General features: G+C 34.7%; 1 long non-coding RNA gene across 2 annotated transcripts; it reads left to right on the top strand.

Annotated features, from left to right (window-relative positions):
- Window positions 1-444: 444 nt before the first annotated feature.
- LOC116402799 lies at window positions 445-1,866 on the top strand. Of its 2 annotated transcripts, XR_004215447.1 has the most exons (4): window positions 445-686; window positions 826-904; window positions 984-1,031; window positions 1,855-1,866. It is a non-coding gene; the product is annotated as an uncharacterized LOC116402799 (long non-coding RNA). The 2 variants fall into 2 exon arrangements; XR_004215446.1 differs by lacking the exon at window positions 1,855-1,866 and having other exon boundaries at window positions 984-1,304.
- Window positions 1,867-8,415: the final 6,549 nt, after the last annotated feature.

The raw sequence follows: 8,415 nt of genomic DNA, 5'->3' as shown, positions 1-8,415 counted from the left end.
TCATAGTTCAACATGAAGCCAATGAAAGAACAAGCCAATTTAGCTAAGAAGAAAAACAGACAACCCAAAAGAAAAAACTATAATAATCTATCCACAACAAACATCTACAAAGAAACAAAGATCACAGCTCTCCCTCTTACTTGCTGGCAAATAAACCTACGAGGGAGGCACAAAAGAATCATCAGCAGATGAGGCCAACAAACTCTGCAAGTCATGAAGCAACAAATCCACCACACAGTGAAGTTAAGTCAATTTCTGCATAACACTATGTACAGTTTGTGTAACGACCCAACTTTTCGGAGACAGAGACGATTAGGACGGGGCACGGCGACGCAGATCTGGGTCAGCCGCCGCGTGACCTCTGCCCAGCACCGCCGCGCGACCTCTGTCTCCGCGTCGTTACCCAGATCTGCGTCGCCGTGCCCCGTCCTAATCGTCTCTGTCTCCGTCGAAGCCACGGTTCTGCAACCGTCTCCGCCGGTTCTGTCTTCGTGAAGCCCTGCCGCGCAACCTCTGTTTCGAGCCGCCGCCCATTCCGTTCTCCTCTGTTTTCTGCACTGCGCGCGACTCTCCGACCGCGTCAGATCGTTGATCGATTTTGAGGCAGCCGCCACGTCTCCTTTGGCCGACCGCTGACCGACCCACACTTAGGATTTTTGCTGCGAGTCCGACAGTCGTGCGTTGAGGTGTGCTGCTGTCTCTGTTTTACAATTTTATCGAGGTTGCTTTGTTGGTAACAACTTAAGTATGAATGGTAATTGGTTTCAAAGTGGTTCAAGTGTTATGGTTGGAATGTTTAGCTAATTTGTTAATTGGTTCTTGAAGGTGTTGGGAGTAACGTTGGGCTCCCTTAAATTCACAACCAATTTGTGAATTGTTGAGGGTTCAGTTCGCCAATATATCGGTGAGTTGGAACTTACGTTGAGGAAAGTAAGTGAGATATGTATCGTGGAAGTAATTGAATTTTGTGTTGTTGTGCTTAGGATTGTTTCGAGGACGTTAGTTGATTAAGGAGCTTCCCCAACTTTGAGGTAAGGGATTTTCTACTGGACTCACCTAAAGTTTTTGAGTTGTGTTGGACTGTATGGATGATGATTAAGATGTACATGTTTGATTGCAGACTAAATGTTTAGTGTATGTTGTATTTGACTGGAAACATATATATATACATTGATGTGTGAATTGATGTGGATTGCCGAAAGTATACATGTGAATGACTGAAATTATGCTTATGTGTACATGATGATATTAATAGATTGTGCTGTATAAAGATTGGATGTGAACTAGTGAATTTGTTTCGGTTGGATGTGGATTATACTGAACTGTGGTTTGTGCTGGTGAACTGAGGGGTGTATTGACTTGACTGTATAGTGGATTGACTGATGTATTAGCATATTATTGACAGACATATATGATTGTAGTAAAATAAGTTGACTGTTAGGATGTTGAAAGAAAGGACTTTGTGATTTGAAGTAACTGAAAGATGGGTTGAATGGAATGAGGGGATAAATTGTTAGGTTGTATTGGGATGTTTACCTTGTAGGTGTCCCACGGGATCACCAATTTATTTTGCACCTTCGGGAGCATTTGACTGATATGTGTTTCTGCAGAACACTAGACTGATATGTACGTCCCTCGGGGCGTTAGACTGATATGTACGTCCCTCGGGGCGTTAGACTGATATGTACGTCCCTCGGGGCGTTAGACTGAGATGTGTATCCTACGGGATCACAAGACTGCGACTGTACAGGGTGTCCCAATAGAACTTTAACAATTTATTTTCCCCTGACGAGACCAGTAGAGGGTCTCTTACTGAGTATTGTTATACTCACCCTTCTTATGTTTAATTTTCAGGCAAAGGAAATAAAGGTGGCAAACCGGCGAGGGGCAGGAAGGAAGCGTGATTGCCATAGGGAATGTGTTATTTTGCTTCCGCTTATGATTTCTTTTAAGGTTTAAGATGTACTAAAACTTAGTTTACAAACTTTTATTTGTAAATAGTGTTATTGTTAAGTTTTATTGAATATTTGAAAATCAGGCCTGACATGTTTTGTTTTTAAATTGACTTATGTTTCAATTTGTATCAATCAAAGTTTATTTGTTAAAAATTAACGACCTCGACTTACCCAGAAAAGTTGGGTCGTTACAGTTTGAATGGACACACTAAGCGTGCGAGATTCCTCAGCAAGAACCTTCAGAACCCAAGATGTCATAACATGAGAAGAATCAACCCATCAAAAGGTAGAGGAACATCTGAAGACGAGGGTGTTGGATCGGTATGGCAACCATAGAGGGGGTGAATAGGGTTTAAATAAACTTTTTGACAAATAAAAAGTAAAATCAACTAATTAAATACTTTTTAAATTTAAATAAAGAACTTTGTAAACTTTGTTAAATAACAAGATTGATAAAAATATATGAACGGAAGTATGCAATCAAACTCAACCAATAAGAATATGTAACTAAAATTAAATTAAAAAATAATTGGAAAAGAGTTAGAGAAGAAGACATCGTAATTTTATAGTGGTTCGGTTAAACTCAACCTACATCCACTTTCCCAAGCACCTCTTGGGATTTTGATTGAAAATCTTCTTTGGACTCTTTCCACGGATTTGAGCCGAACCGATTCTTGCTCCTTTTTCGGGTTCAAGAGTAAACCCGATCCTTTCCACGGGTTAGGATCCAACCGTTACAATATGTTGAACTTTTTAAATCACACAAAAGAAAACTCTCTAAAAGAGTGAGTATACAATTTGAAGCTCACAAATTTAATCCTCACAATACAATAAGAAGCTCTCAAGAATAAGATGAAAAGAATAAAAATTGGAAGCTTTAGAGAGAATAACAATGTTAGCTTTTGCTTGAGGATTGTAAAGATTTAATGATCTTGTCTTTTAAAATTTGGGAAAAGTGAAGTATTTAAAAAGAGAGGAAAGATAAATTTAAAACCATTTTGGGTCATTAGATATAAGTAAAAGAAAAATGAATGGTTGAGATTTAAACTTAATTAGCCGTTAGACACAATACAAATAATAATATAATAATATGTCTTTTCAAAATATTTTGTTTAAAAAGAAACCAATAAAACAACTTCACCATCTTTTAAAAAAACTAGCCGTTAGACACAAGGAAAGATAATAATATTAAAGTCATTTTCTTTTTAAATTCATTTTCTTTATAAAAGCCAATAAAACATAACAAAGAACCACATTTGTTACTCCTTCATTGCTCCAAGTGGCTTTCTCTAATTGGTTCAAATTGAATGCTTGGTCGCCACGTCACCATCTCGGGTATTTTTTCGTTAAGCTTCTTTTAGCAATATTTTCTTCATTTGAACTTCGATTTGCGTGATTCAAGAGGCGTTAGAATCATTTTTCCAAGATCTACGATATGATCTATTCAAATTAATAAAATTGTCAATAAAAAAATCAGATTTGTTATCATCAAAACATAAACTAATTGAATAATTAAAATAAATTAATTTGAGATTAAGGGCCAAAAAGCCAACAGAGGGCTGAGAACCACCTTGAGTAGAACGAAAGGAAGATGATAAATCAGGGACATGAGACCCTTGATAACATAAAAAACATAGTCATTGTCTTAAGTTCCATGCCAGAAATGTCGGCAGTAGAGAGGATAGATGAGTGTTGGGATAGTAAAAACACATGAAGGAGAAGGAAAAAACAAATAGAAATATTAATTCCAAAAGTATCAATGTGACGCAACAAATGTTTAAAAACAAAATCCCCCACACCTATTGGAGAACCACTACCAATTAGGTAGATTAATTAAGCAAGGGAAGTAGAGGTAGTAGAAGCATGAGTCGAGGGGTACCAATTAGCAATGCCTATCTTTATGTAAGATGACATACTTAACGTTCAATAAAGCAGCATGTAATTGGCCATCTGACGACCAAGAATGGATCATGCCCCCAGACACTACCATATTTGTAAGAAAAAGACTTTTGATGAATGCAATTTGAAATCTCATTTTGAGACTTTTTACTTAATTTGCAATTCTTGTGATAGAATGCATGTGGACCATTCAATCTAAATATAATCAAGTTTGATTGTGGAGTGACTCAATTTAGAACAAGAATTTCAAATCTTGCTTCTAGATCTTTGATCTAAGAGATAATCTAATCCTAACTTTCTCTTGGTTGATCTAAATTAGTATAAGGAGGTGTTAGTTTCTTATTTCAAAGGTTCTTGCTACATTAATAGCTTGGATCTTTGAACCGAGAATCAAGATTACCTTATCATTTTATATCAGAGCATAGGTTGCATCTTTGTGGCCTACTCTAGAATTGATTTTATCTTTCTTTCTTACAAACTTTTAATTCTAGTTTTTGATTTCATCTTATCATCCATTGTTCTTCGTACCTTTATCTTATTTCCATCCTATTACACTTTACATATTAAAAAAATGTTGCAAAGAAAAGTAGAAAAAAAAAGTCGAGAAGAAAAGTAAAAAAAAAAAAAAGAGAAGAAGAAAAAAAAGTTGAGAAAAAAATTGTTCTTACAATTAATAATATACAAATTGTGTGATTAATGTTGAGTTTGTAATCAAATTTTGCATAATTGAGTTCTTACAATAACTCTTTCTATGTTTCTACCATTTTCTAGGTCAATTGCATGATCATTTGAATGTCTTTTCACATTTCTATCATTAATTGTTGAAGACTTTCAAATCTGTGACTTTTAAACTTCTTTCCTATCTTTTATTTTCTTTCTCGTTGCAAAGGATCAAATTTTACTTTGCACCCTTCAACAAACTTTTAGATCAACCTCTTATCTTTAACTTTTAAGAATGAGAAAATTCATTGCTTAAAACCTTTCTATGTGCAATTCAATTTAGGTGTTCAGTTTCATCCAAAAATTGTGTTTTTCCTTATTTGTTTGAACCTTTAATTTCTTTTTTTGTTTTTTTGTGGTTGCCTTCATAATTATCTTGTCTTTCTTATATTGAATAACTTATTATTTCAAGGATTGCTTAGGCCTACCCAATATCATAATTTAACCACTTTCCCAAATATATTAGTGTGCAAACATGAGTGTTCCTAATTGAACAAACAATGAGTTAAGTGTGTGAGATCCTTTTTAGTTAGAGATAATGTTTTATCAAGAAAAAAATTGTTGTCTTGCCTACAACTATGATGCTCAATTTTGGAAGACTTTACGAGGTGAATTGGTAGACATACAAAAATCCACCTACGTGCCTAAGGGAGAACTTTCAAAAGTCATCAATGCAATTTTTTTTGGAAAAAGTGTGATTGAATTAAATCAATCAGTTGAGTACTTATGTGCATTGACTCAATAGTTGAATTTATGAGACCAAATTAGGCCTATTGTTGTAGTAAAAAATGAGAAAGTTGAAGACGATATACTTTGTCAAAGATTATCTGATTTTATTGTAACATCTAATATTGAAGTTCATGTTGATATGGGTGAGTTAGAGAAAAAAGAGGTCAAAACAAAAGCATGTAGTTTGATTAAAAATGAATATTGTAAGAAGAAGTATAAGAATGAAAAGCACGAGGATAGTTTATGACCTAGAGACAAAAATGAAAGAAAAGTAAAAAAGCAGAGCTATTGTGAGAGAGTTAGTGAGGTTAAATCTATTTGTTTATAAAACAATATATTTTTGATCTTATACACAAAAGAACTTGTTTCCTAACGAATGAGCTCAACCCATGTTTTTTTATTTTCTTTTGAGTTATTACAGGAGGCCAAAACACTCGTAAAGATGCTTGATTCGAAGGTTGCTTCTAAAATCAATAGTGTCATACGCCATGTCTTTAAAGGCCAAATCAATGAGGAACCACGCAAAATTCGCCTCAAAATTAAAATATGGCAGCAAGCATACAATTTTTAAAATAAGGAAATCGACATGGAGACACTTTTGGAAGAATCACAGTTGTTTTTCGAAGAATCCCAAGCGGAGTTCCAAGAATGACTTATAAATGAAATTTTATGACTACAAGGCGAGGGCGATGAGAACTATTGGTTCAATGTTGCTGAATTTTGTCCTTTTGATATTGGCGATGAATTTCTTGATTCGAGGACGAATCCTTTTTAAAAGGGGAAAATGATAAGAATCATGATGTTCCATACATATCAATTACAAGATCTAAGACATTAAAGATTCAACAATCATTATTTCTTCATGTACAAGAATGGATAGGGTCGGTTCACCCTCAATTTCAAGTGCCACGTACTAATACAAGAGACAAAGGACCATTTAAAGCTTTGAAGGTCCATGTTTTCTCGATTGAAGCAAACTATGTGGTAGACATTAAGTTTCCATCAACCCAACTCTATGAAGACCTCATGATTTAGTTAATATCACATTTTTATTGTATTTTCATTTGTTTCTATTTGACAAGATAGGGTAACTACCATTAATATTTTAGTATTAAAAATGATGATAGAAAATTAGTTGTTGAAAGATAGAAAGTTTAGTTAATGTTTTATTTTGACTTTTTGGTATTTTCATTAAACAGAATAGAATCTACAAGGCTATATAATGCTTTTAACCTTCCATTTGTATAAAAAATATTTTTAATGAATGCAATTTGAAATCTCATTTTGAGACTTTTTCCTTAATTTGCAATTATTGTGAAAGAATGCATGCGAGCCATTCAATCTAACCTTGATTAAATTTGTTTGTGGAGTGACTCAATTTAGAAAAAGATTTCCAAATCTTGCTTTTAGATCTTTGATCTAAGAGGTACTATAATCCTAACTTTCTCTTAGTTGATCTAAGTTAATATAAGAAAGTGTTAGTTTCTTATTTCAAATGTTCTTGCTACGTCAGTAGCTTGGATATTTCAACGGAGGATTAGGATTACATTATCCTCCTTTCTAAATCAGTTCAACCACATGAGTATAAGATGAAGTTTGTATGAGATGTTTAATTTATCAACAATTCAATGTTGAACCACATATTTTCATTTATGAACACTATCTTAAGAATGAAATGAAACACCATTAATAGGATTTGTAGGCACATTTAGAGGACGTTTTCACGACTAGCTTTGGTGGTAACAACTTTCTAACCTTTAGTCAGAGGACAATGCAGAACCTTTGGAATAGATGGAAGAGTAGTAGGACTAGTAAAAGCCTGGGTAGAACATGTAGAAACAAACATAGCCTAAAACACATTAGGGGAATTAGACTGAACAGTAGCGAGAGGATCAATATCAGGGGCATTAGGAGCAACATTTTGTGACTCGAAGCCAACAATATATCAACCACAAGAGCAGTAGAAGTATAAAAAACAAAACTAGCATCAAAAGTAGGAACGTCAGTACACACAGAAGGAACCTAAGAAGAAGACGACTTAGACCCAGAACTTAGAACCTCAAAAAGCGAAGGATCAATAGACGAAGTGTTCAAATTATGAATGTTATTCATAGGAACATAATCTAAATCGTCAATAGATACATTATTAGTAGAAACATCCACTAATGGAGCATCAGTAGTGGGTGCAACTTAGAAGGCATACTAGAAAAATAAGGCACACTAGAGACATGAAACGATGATGAGGGAGTAGCCGTTGGATGCCGAGAATGATGTAAGAGTTTAGAAAGAACCACATTATCAGTATCATCAGAAGAATCAAAGTCAACAATTATCGTTTTAATAGGGGCAGAAACATTGGAAATAGTTTGTGAAAACAATTTACAAGTATCAAAGCTCTTATCAGATGAAACCAAAAGAGAACTATAAAAAATACCACCACACCGAATAGTTTCTGAGCCAAAAGACACGTGAGAGTTGGAGACAATATGACTAGGAGAAACATGACCACACCGAACAGTCTCGTGTCCTTTTCTCTTCCTATCGTCTATGTTTGTCACCTATGTGAACCATGACTCCTATAACATATCAACTTATCAGAAATGCTATAGATAACTCTAATATTACATGTATGAGATTTGACTCTTACTCCTCTCTTTCCATAAACTTTACTCTATGTTTTCCTCAAGAGTGTATAAAACTTAGACTCTATACTCTTTTCTTACACAAAGCGGAAATAGACACATACTGACATTTACTTGAACTTTTCATAGACCTTTACTTTCTTGTTCCATAGTAACTAACTTTTAAACTTTTATTTTCCAAGCATTAACTCTTGCTCTGATACCAAGTTGTCACACCCCCTCTCAGATCACCTACTCTCGATCCGAGAGGCGGCATGAAGTCAACTGACATTGTTTAGAAATCCTAATGTGCGGAATCAAGATCAAATAGGTGTAGTTTTCTGTCCCATGCAGATCACAACTTTTGATGAGTTGCAACCCGAACACTTTTGTTGTAAAGTTTGGAAGGTCGAAACATTATTAACTCCTATTTGACTGTCGTTGCCTATCATTTTAATTTACATTTTTTCCTATTCACAACACAATTCACT

Source organism: Cucumis sativus, chromosome 3 (genome assembly GCF_000004075.3).
Source record: "Cucumis sativus cultivar 9930 chromosome 3, Cucumber_9930_V3, whole genome shotgun sequence".
NCBI classification, from domain to species: domain Eukaryota; kingdom Viridiplantae; phylum Streptophyta; class Magnoliopsida; order Cucurbitales; family Cucurbitaceae; genus Cucumis; species Cucumis sativus.
This window is presented reverse-complemented; position numbering and strand designations above follow the sequence as displayed.